Source organism: Oncorhynchus keta, chromosome 35 (assembly GCF_023373465.1).
Source record: "Oncorhynchus keta strain PuntledgeMale-10-30-2019 chromosome 35, Oket_V2, whole genome shotgun sequence".
Taxonomy (NCBI): Eukaryota; Metazoa; Chordata; class Actinopteri; order Salmoniformes; family Salmonidae; genus Oncorhynchus; species Oncorhynchus keta.
In genome coordinates, this window is record NC_068455.1 from 79,415,016 (window position 1) to 79,427,515 (window position 12,500).

The 12,500-nt window shown below is 42.2% G+C and overlaps 3 long non-coding RNA genes across 8 annotated transcripts in view; all 3 read left to right on the plus strand.

The window, feature by feature from the left end:
• Positions 1-4,059: 4,059 nt before the first annotated feature.
• Positions 4,060-4,788, plus strand: LOC127916317 (uncharacterized). Of its 2 annotated transcripts, XR_008094346.1 has the most exons (4): positions 4,102-4,196; positions 4,264-4,331; positions 4,400-4,603; positions 4,671-4,788. It is a non-coding gene; the product is annotated as an uncharacterized LOC127916317 (long non-coding RNA). The 2 variants fall into 2 exon arrangements; XR_008094347.1 differs by lacking the exon at positions 4,264-4,331 and having other exon boundaries at positions 4,060-4,196.
• Positions 4,789-5,084: 296 nt separating this feature from the next.
• Positions 5,085-6,320, plus strand: LOC127916318 (uncharacterized). Of its 5 annotated transcripts, XR_008094351.1 has the most exons (5): positions 5,085-5,404; positions 5,485-5,724; positions 5,852-5,931; positions 5,972-6,011; positions 6,052-6,108. It is a non-coding gene; the product is annotated as an uncharacterized LOC127916318 (long non-coding RNA). The 5 variants fall into 5 exon arrangements; XR_008094348.1 differs by having other exon boundaries at positions 5,852-6,011; positions 6,052-6,320; XR_008094349.1 differs by lacking the exons at positions 5,972-6,011; positions 6,052-6,108 and adding an exon at positions 6,172-6,320.
• Positions 6,321-10,991: 4,671 nt separating this feature from the next.
• Positions 10,992-12,500, plus strand: part of LOC127916319 (uncharacterized) — a 5,473-nt gene continuing 3,964 nt past the window's right edge. Inside the window, exon 1 of the long non-coding RNA XR_008094353.1 lies at positions 10,992-11,458. This is a non-coding gene — a long non-coding RNA (uncharacterized LOC127916319). The remainder of the gene's footprint in view (positions 11,459-12,500) is intronic.

Consider the following 12,500-nt stretch of genomic DNA (forward strand, 5'->3'; position numbering starts at 1 on the left):
ACCTATCGTTTATTGCAGAGTTTCCCTCAGTCCATTAGTACATTGACTTCAATACAAAACCTAGGAGGCTCATGGTTCTCACCCCCTTCCATAGACTTACACAGTAATTATGACGTCTTCCGGAGGATGTCCTCCAACCTATCAGAGCTCTTGCTGCTTGAACTGACATGTTGTCCACCCAATCAAAGGATCAGATAAGTTAATCTAGTACTGAAAGCATAAGCTACAGCTAGCTAGCACTGCAGTGCATAAAATGTGGTGAGTAGTTGACTCAAAGAGAGTTTTGAACAAATACATTTATTTAAAAATATAGGAGAAGCAAGAGTGAGAGAGCTAACTGTATTTTATTATTTTTTGCCCCACTTTCACTTAGCTAGCGAATGCAGCTAGCTAGTTTAGCCTACTCAAACACCCAATTTGAACAGAGAGGTTAGCTATGTTAGCTAGCTGGCTATGGCTATCCAACACTGGAACTCTTCAAAAGTCAAGGTAAGATTTAGTTTTCATTCATTTATTGCCACTGGGCCCCACCAGTGAAACTGCTAAACTGCTTGCTGCAGAACACTGTACTGATCGATTGTAGTGGGTCTAGTCACATATTAGTTCTCGTAGCTATGTAGACTAAGACGTTAACTAATATATGGTGTCAATGATGTAGCGGTTAGCGGTTATGATATGAAGGTTCTTCGCATGATAGAAGAAATGTGGCAAAAACGAGTGTAGACATTCATGAATGCATTTATATTGCTTCCAAATAATTTTATACAATGGCGGTGGAGTACCAAGATGGAGGCACGGTGGCTTCAACAGCCCCCCCCGTCCTCTCAGTCATCTGGTGTTTATATAAATCCGTGGATTTACAACTCACCTGAAATTAACGCATCTCGCGACGGTGAGACAACTCTGCCATTCACAAGCTCACCACCCATCTCCCCTTGATGTTTTACCAAGCTGCTCGACAACATGAGGTCGACAAGGAGAGAGTAGGGGAGAGAAGAGTAGGTGAGGGGGGAGAGAAGAGGAGACAACCGCCATTCACAAGCTCACCACCCATCTCCCCTTGATGTTTTACCAAGCTGCTCGACAACATGAGGTCGACAAGGACAGAGTAGGGGAGAGAAGAGGAGGTGAGGGGGGAGAGAATTGCCAAGAGTGTGTAAAGCTGTCATCAAGGCAAAGTGTGGCTACTTTGAAGAATCTCAAATATAAAATATATTTAGATTTGTTTAACACTTTTTTGGTTACTACATGATTCCATATGTGTTATTTCATAGTTTTGATGTTTTCACTCTTATTCTACAATGTAGAAAATAGTAAAAAAAATAAATAAAGAAAAACCCTGGAATGAGAAGGTGTGTCCAAACGTTTGACTGGTGCTGTATATGTTTATATTTGACTGGTGCTGTATATGTTTATATTTGACTGGTGCTGTATATGTTTATATTTGACTGGTGCTGTACATATTGTATATTTGACTGGTGCTGTATATGTTTATATTTGACTGGTGCTGTATATGTTTATATTTGACTGGTGCTGTACATACTGTATATTTTAAGATGGGGCCCAGGGCTGCATTTATCTGACCCTGTCCGATTTGTACACATTAAAAGCCCACCAACACTTCCTATGACCCTATTGCTAGGGGGGGTTCAAAGTCAGCTTTTTTTCATACAGATAATTGTATACGTTGAGATACGTCCAAAATGTAAAAAGGTTATATGCATTTCATTTCTTTAAGAGAATGGAGAAGGAGCAGCGATGTTCCTCGGGGTGTAAAACTGTGGATTTGGGAACTAGAAGTGCTCCTGAGTAGAATGAACACCCCTCCCCCCCTTTACTGGGACACAACGTACAGACAATTGTGTACAGAGCAATATGTATGTCCCATACGAAAAATGTACTGAACATCAAGCAATACCAAGGGGCTAATTAACAATGGTATTTTTTAAATAGTATTTTCTAAAGTTGATTATAATAAATAATTACTATTATAATGTATTATTACAATTATTATTAATACAGGCATTATAAATAACGTTTTGTTATTTTATTACTGTTGTTACCATGACAACTAGTAATAATCGTTACTAGTAATCATTACTTTTAATGCTGATAACAGTAATGTCAATGTTATCATATTATTTGTGCTATAAAGGCACTTTGGCATATTTTTGTCATATTGTTCAACATAATTTTAGGTCATTTTCTCATAAAATGTTATGCATTTCCAAATGTTTATATTTTCTACCATCTTCATTGTGGGACTTTTATTTTGAAGGGATATTGCCAAGGTCGCGGCCTTATTCTTGTTTAGGTCTTGCTTATTCTTGCTGGTGGAACAGAGGTCTGAGGCTTTACGTTTCCTGAGTGGTTCCACTTCCACCTTGTGCAGCGCAACAAACCACAGCTGGGCCGCTCTTGACCAATCAGAGGCCGAGAAGTGTCACCATTCCTCCAATCAGTGAAGGAGGCGAGAAAGGTTGTACCTGTACCCACAGATCTAGGATCAGTTTTACCGTCGGCAAATAACAGCGGGAGAATCACTAGAAAGCCGACAGAGGGAACCATTGTCTTATTTTTTTACACTTGAAGTTGCTGTCGGGAAGACCGGAGACGGTAGACCGGAGAGTCTTCCCGGAGAGTCTTCCCGACAGCCTCCTATAGGCTATTTGTAAGTCGTCCCACACTACCGATAAAAAGTCAGGTAACCTATTTTAACAGGTTATAGTATTGGAGAACGAGGTGGCTAATACTCTGAGTCCGAGGGCTACTTTAAAGCCCCGTTCTATCCATCCCGCCATCGTTTCGTCTATTTTCTCATCACTCATTCGTCCTCCTCTCCATCCAACCAATGCGTTCATTCATTCACCTGTGACATTTAACGGCATGTGGTCAATAGGTGTGGACTTTACTGCACCACCGTTATAATGTAGAGCGATCAGGAAGACTGGTCTGAATGCAGAACATCCCCATTACGGTTATTCACGTCATTTATTTAACTCCTTTGCACCCCAGATCCCTACTGGCACATTAATCTTCTGCATTCTTCACCATTCTTTTTCTATTGTATTGCTTTATTGTAGCTATTTTGCCAATACTGGTCTGAATGCAGAACATCCCCATCCTACCTCATTTACACCACACTGCATATAACTTTTTCTAGCTATCAGGAAGACTGGTTTGAATGCAGTGTAACTCTGTGTTACTGCACTCCATGTGTAACTCTGTGTTGCGTTTACTCATGTGTAACTCTGTGTTGTTGTTTGTGTCACACTGCTTTGCTTTATCTTGGCCAGGTCGCAGTTGTAAATGAGAACTTGTTCTCAACTGGCCTACCTGGTTAAATAAAGGTGAAATATAAAATAAAAAAACATAATTGACTTTGTTTCCTACTCTATGGGCACCACTGTGATTATTATTATACGACCATGATGGTCATTTATGAACGTTTGAACATCTTGGCCATGTTCTGTTATAATCTCCACCCGGCACAGTCAGAAGAGGACTGGCCACCCCTCATAGCCTGGTTCCTCTCTAGGTTTCTAATCTCCACCCGGCACAGCCAGATAGAGGACTGGCCACCCTCATAGCCTGGTTCCTCTCTAGGTTTCTAATCTCCACCCGGCACAGCCAGAAGTTGGTTTGTGTCACCCCACTGCCTGGTTCCTCTTATTTGGCCAGGTCTCCACCCGTTGTAAATGAGAACTGGCCACCCTCATAGCCTGGTTCCTCTAAAGGTTTATAAAATCCAAAAACATAATTGACTGGTTTCCCCACATAGCCTGGTTCCTCACTGGTTTCTAATCTCCACCCGATGGTCAGAAGAGGACTGGCCACATCTTGCCTGTTCCTCTCTATTTCTAATCTCCACCCGGCACAGTCAGAAGAGGACTGGCCACCCCACATAGCCTGGTTCCTCTCTAGGTTTCTAATTTCCACCCGGCACAGTCAGAAGAGGACTGGCCACCCCACATAGCCTGGTTCCTCTCTAGGTTTCTAATCTCCACCCGGCACAGTCAGAAGAGGACTGGCCACCCCACATAGCCTGGTTCCTCTCTAGGTTTCTAATCTCCACCCGGCACAGCCAGAAGAGGACTGGCCACCCCTCATAGCCTGGTTCCTCTCTAGGTTTCTAATCTCCACCCGGCACAGTCAGAAGAGGACTGGCCACCCCACATAGCCTGGTTCCTCTCTAGGTTTCTAATCTCCACCCGGCACAGTCAGAAGAGGACTGGCCACCCTCATAGCCTGGTTCCTCTCTAGGTTTCTAATCTCCACCCGGCACAGTCAGAAGAGGACTGGCCACCCCTCATAGCCTGGTTCCTCTCTAGGTTTCTAATTTCCACCCGGCACAGTCAGAAGAGGACTGGCCACCCCACATAGCCTGGTTCCTCTCTAGGTTTCTAATCTCCACCCGGCACAGTCAGAAGAGGACTGGCCACCCCTCATAGCCTGGTTCCTCTCTAGGTTTCTAATCTCCACCCGGCACAGTCAGAAGAGGACTGGCCACCCCACATAGCCTGGTTCCTCTCTAGGTTTCTAATCTCCACCCGGCACAGTCAGAAGAGGACTGGCCACCCCTCATAGCCTGGTTCCTCTCTAGGTTTCTAATCTCCACCCGGCACAGCCAGAAGAGGACTGGCCACCCTCATAGCCTGGTTCCTCTCTAGGTTTCTAATCTCCACCCGGCACAGTCAGAAGAGGACTGGCCACCCCTCATAGCCTGGTTCCTCTCTAGGTTTCTAATCTCCACCCGGCACAGCCAGAAGAGGACTGGCCACCCCTCATAGCCTGGTACCTCTCTAGGTTTCTTCCTAAGTTTTGGCTTTATAAATACATTTGATTTGCATAGTGTAAATGAATACAAAACGTATCATCATCAGTACAGAGCAGATATTTTTCTCTTATTTCCTATTAGCCATGTGTGGAACGTCATTATTTCACTATTTTAACATGAGCCCCATAAGCACGACACAATAATCCACATTCCTCAGGCTGTTCAACCAATGGGCTCACTCTTGCAATTATCACTTCCCTCTCTCTCAACCAATGGGCTCACTCTTGCAATTATCACTTCCCTCTCTCTCAACCAATGGGCTGACTCTTTCAATTATCACTTCCCTCTCTCAACCAATGGGCTCACTCTTTCAATTATCACTTCCCTCTCTCTCAACCAATGGGCTCACTCTTTCAATTATCACTTCCCTCATCCCTTGTCATCAACATCTCTTCAGAGACGAGGCCGTACCCCAAACTCTTTCATCACATTATATATTATATATAGGTACCCCAAACTATTTCATCACATTATATATTATATATAGGTACCCCAAACTATTTCATCACATTATATATTATATATAGGTACCCCAAACTATTTCATCACATTATATATTATATATAGGTACCCCAAACTATTTCACCACATTATATATTATATATAGGTATCCCAAACTATTTCATCACATTATATATTATATATAGGTACCCCAAACTATTTCATCACATTATATATTATATATAGGTACCCCAAACTATTTCATCACATTATATATTATATATAGGTACCCCAAACTATTTCATCACATTATATATTATATATAGGTACCCCAAACTATTTCATCACATTATATATTATATATAGGTACCCCAAACTATTTCATCACATTATATATTATATATAGGTACCCCAAACTATTTCATCACATTATATATTATATATAGGTACCCCAAACTATTTCACCACATTATATATTATATATAGGTACCCCAAACTATTTCACCACATTATATATTATATATTATATATAGGTACCCCAAACTATTTCACCACATTATATATTATATATAGGTACCCCAAACTATTTCATCACATTATATATTATATATAGGTACCCCAAACTATTTCATCACATTATATATTATATATAGGTACCCCAAACTATTTCACCACATTATATATTATATATAGGTACCCCAAACTATTTCATCACATTATATATTATATATAGGTACCCCAAACTATTTCACCACATTATATATTATATATAGGTACCCCAAACTATTTCATCACATTATATATTATATATAGGTACCCCAAACTATTTCACCACATTATATATTATATATAGGTACCCCAAACTATTTCACCACATTATATATTATATATAGGTACCCCAAACTATTTCATCACATTATATATTGCATTCAGATATATTTATTCAGTTAAGCCTGTACCCAAATGAAATGCCTTACAGTCTATGGACGGGTAACACATAGTACCTTTGTGTGTGTGTGTGTGTGTGTGTGTGTGTGTGTGTGTGTGTGTGTGTGTGTGTGTGTGTGTGTGTGTGTGTGTGTGTGTGTGTCTGTGTGTATGTGTGTCTGTGTGTGTGTGTGTGTGTGTGTGTGTCTGTGTGTGTGTCTGTGTGTCTGTGTGTGTGTGTGTGTGTGTGTGTGTATGTGTGTGTGTGTGTGGACATGTTTAACTATTCTTGTGGGGACCAGAAGTTCTTATAAGAATAGTAAACAAACATAAATCATACCAACTATTATATCAAATACTATTTCTAAGGGGTTTAGGTTTAAGCTTAGAATTAGGGTTATAGGGTTATTTTGGGGGTTAGGAGTTAGGAGCTAGGGTTAGATTTAGGGTTAGGAGCTAGGAGCTAGGGTTAGTTTTAGGGTTAGGAGCTAGGAGCTAGGGTTAGTTTAAGGGTTAGGAGTTAGGAGCTAGGGTTAGTTTAAGGGTTAGGAGTTAGGAGCTCAGGTTAGTTTTAGGGTTAGGCGCTAGGAGCTAGGGTTAGTTTAAGGGTTAGGAGTTAGGAGCTAGGGTTAGTTTTAGGGTTAGGCGCTAGGAGCTAGGGTTAGGTTTAGGGTTAGGAGTTAGGAGCTCGGGTTAGTTTTAGGTTTAGGAGCTAGGGTTAGTTTTAGGGTAAGGAGCTAGGAGCTAGAGTTAGTTTTAGGGTTAGGAGCTAGGGTTAGGTTTAGGGTTAGGAGTTAGGAGCTCGGGTTAGTTTTAGAGTTAGGAGCTAGGGTTAGTTTTAGGGTTAGGAGCTAGGAGCTAGAGTTAGTTTTAGGGTTAGGAGCTAGGGTTAGGTTTAGGGTTAGGAGTTAGGAGCTCGGGTTAGTTTTAGAGTTAGGAGCTAGGGTTAGTTTAAGGGTTAGGAGCTAGGGTTAGTTTAAGGCACATATGTCAGAGTCAAGGCCCGCGGGCCACATCCGGCCCGCGAGAAGGTTTTTTACGGCCCCTGGGATGATCTTGATTTATTATTAGAACCGGCCCGCAGACCGCAGCAAGCCGGCAGCCCGCAGATCTTTTACACGCACCAATACTACATTTCCCACAATGCAACGGTGACGCACCGAGCAGTAGGCTGCTTCATTTCAATATTTATTGGCACAGCAGTTGTCAGCATCACAGTAAAATTAACTTTCAGATACCCATCAAAATTGGCAAAACGGAAGGTGGACACTGAGAACCGGGGTTTCAAACAAGGTGGGAGTCGGAGTATTTGTTCACGGAGGTAGCTGGAAAACCTGTGTGTCTTCTGTGTGGAGAAAGTGTGGCGGTACTGAAAGAGTATAATCTGAGACGACATTATGAAACGAAACACGCGGACAAAAACAAGAATATGGACATGGAACAAAGGCTACAAAAGGCAGAGGAATTAAAACGAGGCCTCAAATCTCGACAGGCTCTGTTCAAAAAAGCCAAATCACAAGGCCAGGCTGCTGTCAAGGCCAGTTTTATTTTGGCAGAAGAGATCGCTAAATCAGCCCGGCCATTTACGGAGGGGATTTCATCAAAAACTGCATGATTAAAGTTTGTGACGAAGTTTGCCCAGAAAAAAGGCAACTCTTTTTAAATGTGAGTCTGAGCAGAAACACCATTGCCGAGAGAGTAGACCAGTTGTCCATCAATCTAAAAGAGCAGCTTGTGAAAAAGGGAAAAGATTTCATTGCATATTCCTTGGCTGTGGATGAGAGCACCGACATTTCTGACATTGCCCAGTTGTCAATTTTCATCCGCGGAGTGGACTCCAGCCTAAGCGTGACAGAGGAGTTTTTGGCTTTACGTCCTATGCATGGCACAACTACGGGGCATGATTTGTATGAAGAGGTGTCAAGATGTGTAAATGAGATGGAGCTGCCTTGGGAAAAACTTGTGGGTTTGACAACCGACGGAGCACCTGCGATGTGTGGACACAGGAGCGGACTGGTGGCGAAGATACGGGAAAAGATGCAAGAGGAAAACGCGACAGGTGAGCTGACAGCTTATCATTGTATCATACACCAGGAAGCGTTGTGCGGTAAAGCCTTGAAAATGGAGCATGTAATGAGCATCATCACGCGCACAGTTAACTTTATCAGAGCCAAAGGTTTGAATCACCGCCAGTTCAAGGCATTTCTGACGGAGTTAGAAACGGAGCATGGTGATTTGCCTTATCACACAGAGGTGCGATGGCTAAGCCAGGGAAAGGTGCTTCAAAGATGTTTCGAGCTTCGTGAGGAGATTTGTCTGTTCTTGGACAGCAAAGGGAAAGACACAACACAACTCCGAGACGAAATGTTTCTGTGTGAAATGGCTTTTCTGTGTGACATTACGAGTCATCTGAATGCAATGAACTTGCAGCTGCAGGGTCGGGATCGTGTCATCTCTGATATGTACAGTACAGTGAAGGCATTTAAAACCAAACTGACTCTGTGGGAGACGCAGATGCGGAAAGAAAATTTGAGCCACTTTCCCAGCTGCCAGACCATGAAAGAGAAGCTCTCTATCAGTGCGTTCCCGAGCGCACAGTTGGCTGATAAAATAGGTATGCTTGCCGCTGACTTTCGACGCCGATTTGCTGACTTTGAAGCACAAAAAAGCAGGTTGGAACTGCTCGGTAACCCATTTGCTGTTGACGTGGAAAGCTCACCACCAAACCTCCAAATGGAGTTGATTGACCTCCAATGCAATGATGCACTGAGGGCAAAATATGCGGCAGTGGGTGCTGCGGAGTTCGCCCGTTTCCTCCCGACACAATGCCCCAGCTGCGCATCCAGGCTGCTCAAACGTTGTCTATGTTTGGCAGCACATACCTGTGTGAACAACTGTTTTCTTTGATGAACTTGAACAAAACATCACACAGAAGTCGACTTACTGCTGAACACCTCCACTCAATTCTGAGGATTTCCTCAGCTCAGAGCCTTACCCCCAACATTGATGAACTTGTGGAAAAGATGGGACACCACCAAGTATCACCCTCAACCTCAAACAAGTGAACATTACTGTGCAATCACATATTTAGAGTTTTTACTCAGTTCAAGTTTAAAAGTTAAAGTTTAATATTTGTTTTCACTGCATGTTACTTCTCCTTAAACAAAGTGTTGTTTTTGATTAATAGATTTTTGCACTTTATTTTATTGTATTTCAATCCAATTATATTTAAAAAATATTTCAGTTGAGTGGATGATAGAAAATTGCTATTATTGTTTTTTTCTTTGAAGTAAATTTAGCCCACTTTTGCTAAAATAGAAAATATAGGCTACTGATGGTGCCTTGAATACCGGTTTCTTTCATTTAATGTTCATGTTATGGGGATTTTTATATAAAGGAAATTTGTCTTTTGTGTCTGTTGAAAATTAAAGATTACTGACAGAGCCATAAGAAAATATTGCTTTATTTATCTGATCATATTGGAATATATTTGTTAGGTTTTCAGTAGGTTCAATTAGGTTCACTAGACTATATGCGTCATTTAAACATTTTTCAATGAACATTCGAACAGTCCGGCCCTCGGCTTGTAGCTAAATTTTTATTTGGCCCTCCGTCCATTTGACTTTGACACCCCTGGTTTAAGGGTTAGGAGTTAGGAGCTAGGGTTAGTTTAAGGGTTAGGAGCTAGGGTTAGTTTAAGGGTTAGGAGCTAGGGTTAGGTTTAGGGTTAGGAGTTAGGAGCTAGAGTTAGTTTTAGGGTTAGTAGCTATTGTTAGTTTTAGGGTTAGGAGCTAGGGTTAGTTTTAGGGTTAGGAGCTAGGAGCTAGGGTTAGTTTTAGGGTTAGTAGCTAAGGTTAGTTTTAGGGTTAGGAGCTAGGGTTAGTTTTAGAGTTAGGAGCTAGGGTTAGTTTAAGGGTTAGGAGATAGGAGCTAGAGTTAGTTTTAGGGTTAGGAGCTAGGGTTAGGTTTAGGGTTAGGAGTTAGGAGCTAGAGTTAGTTTTAGGGTTAGTAGCTATTGTTAGTTTTAGGGTTAGGAGCTAGGGTTAGTTTTAGGGTTAGGAGCTAGGAGCTAGGGTTAGTTTTAGGGTTAGTAGCTAGGGTTAGTTTTAGGGTTAGGAGCTAGGGTTAGTTTTAGAGTTAGGAGCTAGGGTTAGTTTAAGGGTTAGGAGATAGGAGCTAGGGTTAGTTTAAGGGTTAGGAACTAGGATTAGGTTTAGGGTTAGGAGCTAGGGTTAGTTTTAGGGTTAGTAACTAGGATTAGGTTTAGTGTTGGGTAGGAGCTAGGGTTAGTTTAAGGGTTAGGAGTTAGGAGCTAGGGTTAGTTTTAGGGTTAGGAGCTAGGGTTAGTTTAAGGGTTAGGAGCTAGGGTTAGTTTTAGGGTTAGGAGCTAGGGTTAGTTTTAGGGTTAGTAGCTAGGGTTAGGTTTAGGGTTAGGAGTTAGGAGCTAGGGTTAGTTTAAGGGTTAGGAGCTAGGGTTAGTTTTAGGGTTAGGAGCTAGGGTTAGTTTTAGGGTTAGGAGCTAGGGTTAGTTTAAGGGTTAGGAGCTAGGGTTAGTTTTAGGGTTAGGAGCTAGGGTTAGTTTTAGAGTTAGGAGCTAGGGTTAGTTTAAGGGTTAGGAGTTAGGAGCTAGGGTTAGTTTAAGGGTTAGGAGCTAGGGTTAGTTTAAGGGTTAGGAGCTAGGGTTAGTTTTAGGGTTAGTAGCTAGGGTTAGGTTTAGGGTTAGGAGTTAGGAGCTAGGGTTAGTTTAAGGGTTAGGAGCTAGGGTTAGGTTTAGGGTTAGGAGCTAGGGTTAGTTTTAGGGTTAGGAGCTAGGGTTAGTTTAAGGGTTAGGAGCTAGGGTTAGTTTTAGGGTTAGGAGCTAGGGTTAGTTTTAGGGTTAGTAGCTAGGGTTAGGTTTAGGGTTAGGAGTTAGGAGCTAGGGTTAGTTTAAGGGTTAGGAGCTAGGGTTAGTTTTAGGGTTAGGAGCAAGGAGCTAGGGTTAGTTTAAGGGTTAGGAGCTAGGGTTAGTTTAAGGGTTAGGAGCTAGGGTTAGTTTAAGGGTTAGGAGATAGGGTTAGTTTTAGGGATAGGAGCTAGGTTTAGTTTTAGGGTTAGGAGTTAGGAGCTCGGGTTAGTTTTAGTGTTAGGAGCTAGGGTTAGTTTTAGGGTTAGGAGCTAGGAGCTAGAGTTAGTTTTAGGGTTAGGAGCTAGGGTTAGTTTTAGGGTTAGGAGCTAGGAGCTAGAGTTAGTTTTAGGGTTAGGAGCTAGGGTTAGGTTTAGGGTTAGGAGTTAGGAGCTCGGGTTAGTTTTAGAGTTAGGAGCTAGGGTTAGTTTTAGGGTTAGGAGCTAGGGTTAGTTTAAGGGTTAGGAGATAGGAGCTAGGGTTAGTTTTAGGGTTAGGAGCTAGGGTTAGTTTAAGGGTTAGGAGCTAGGGTTAGTTTTAGGGTTAGGAGCTAGGAGCTAGGGTTAGTTTAAGGGTTAGGAGTTAGGAGCTAGGGTTAGTTTAAGGGTTAAGAGTTAGGAGCTCGGGTTAGTTTTAGGGTTAGGCGCTAGGAGCTAGGGTTAGTTTAAGGGTTAGGAGTTAGGAGCTAGGGTTAGTTTTAGGGTTAGGTGCTAGGAGCTAGGGTTAGGTTTAGGGTTAGGAGTTAGGAGCTCGGGTTAGTTTTAGGGTTAGGAGCTAGGGTTAGTTTTAGGGTAAGGAGCTAGGAGCTAGAGTTAGTTTTAGGGTTAGGAGCTAGGGTTAGGTTTAGGGTTAGGAGTTAGGAGCTCGGGTTAGTTTTAGAGTTAGGAGCTAGGGTTAGTTTTAGGGTTAGGAGCTAGGAGCTAGAGTTAGTTTTAGGGTTAGGAGCTAGGGTTAGGTTTAGGGTTAGGAGTTAGGAGCTCGGGTTAGTTTTAGAGTTAGGAGCTAGGGTTAGTTTAAGGGTTAGAGCTAGGGTTAGTTTAAGGGTTAGGAGTTAGGAGCTAGGGTTAGTTTAAGGGTTAGGAGCTAGGGTTAGTTTAAGGGTTAGGAGCTAGGGTTAGGTTTAGGGTTAGGAGTTAGGAGCTAGAGTTAGTTTTAGGGTTAGTAGCTATTGTTAGTTTTAGGGTTAGGAGCTAGGGTTAGTTTTAGGGTTAGGAGCTAGGAGCTAGGGTTAGTTTTAGGGTTAGTAGCTAGAGTTAGTTTTAGGGTTAGGAGCTAGGGTTAGTTTTAGAGTTAGGAGCTAGGGTTAGTTTAAGGGTTAGGAGATAGGAGCTAGAGTTAGTTTTAGGGTTAGGAGCTAGGGTTAGGTTTAGGGTTAGGAGTTAGGAGCTAGAGTTAGTTTTAGGGTTAGTAGCT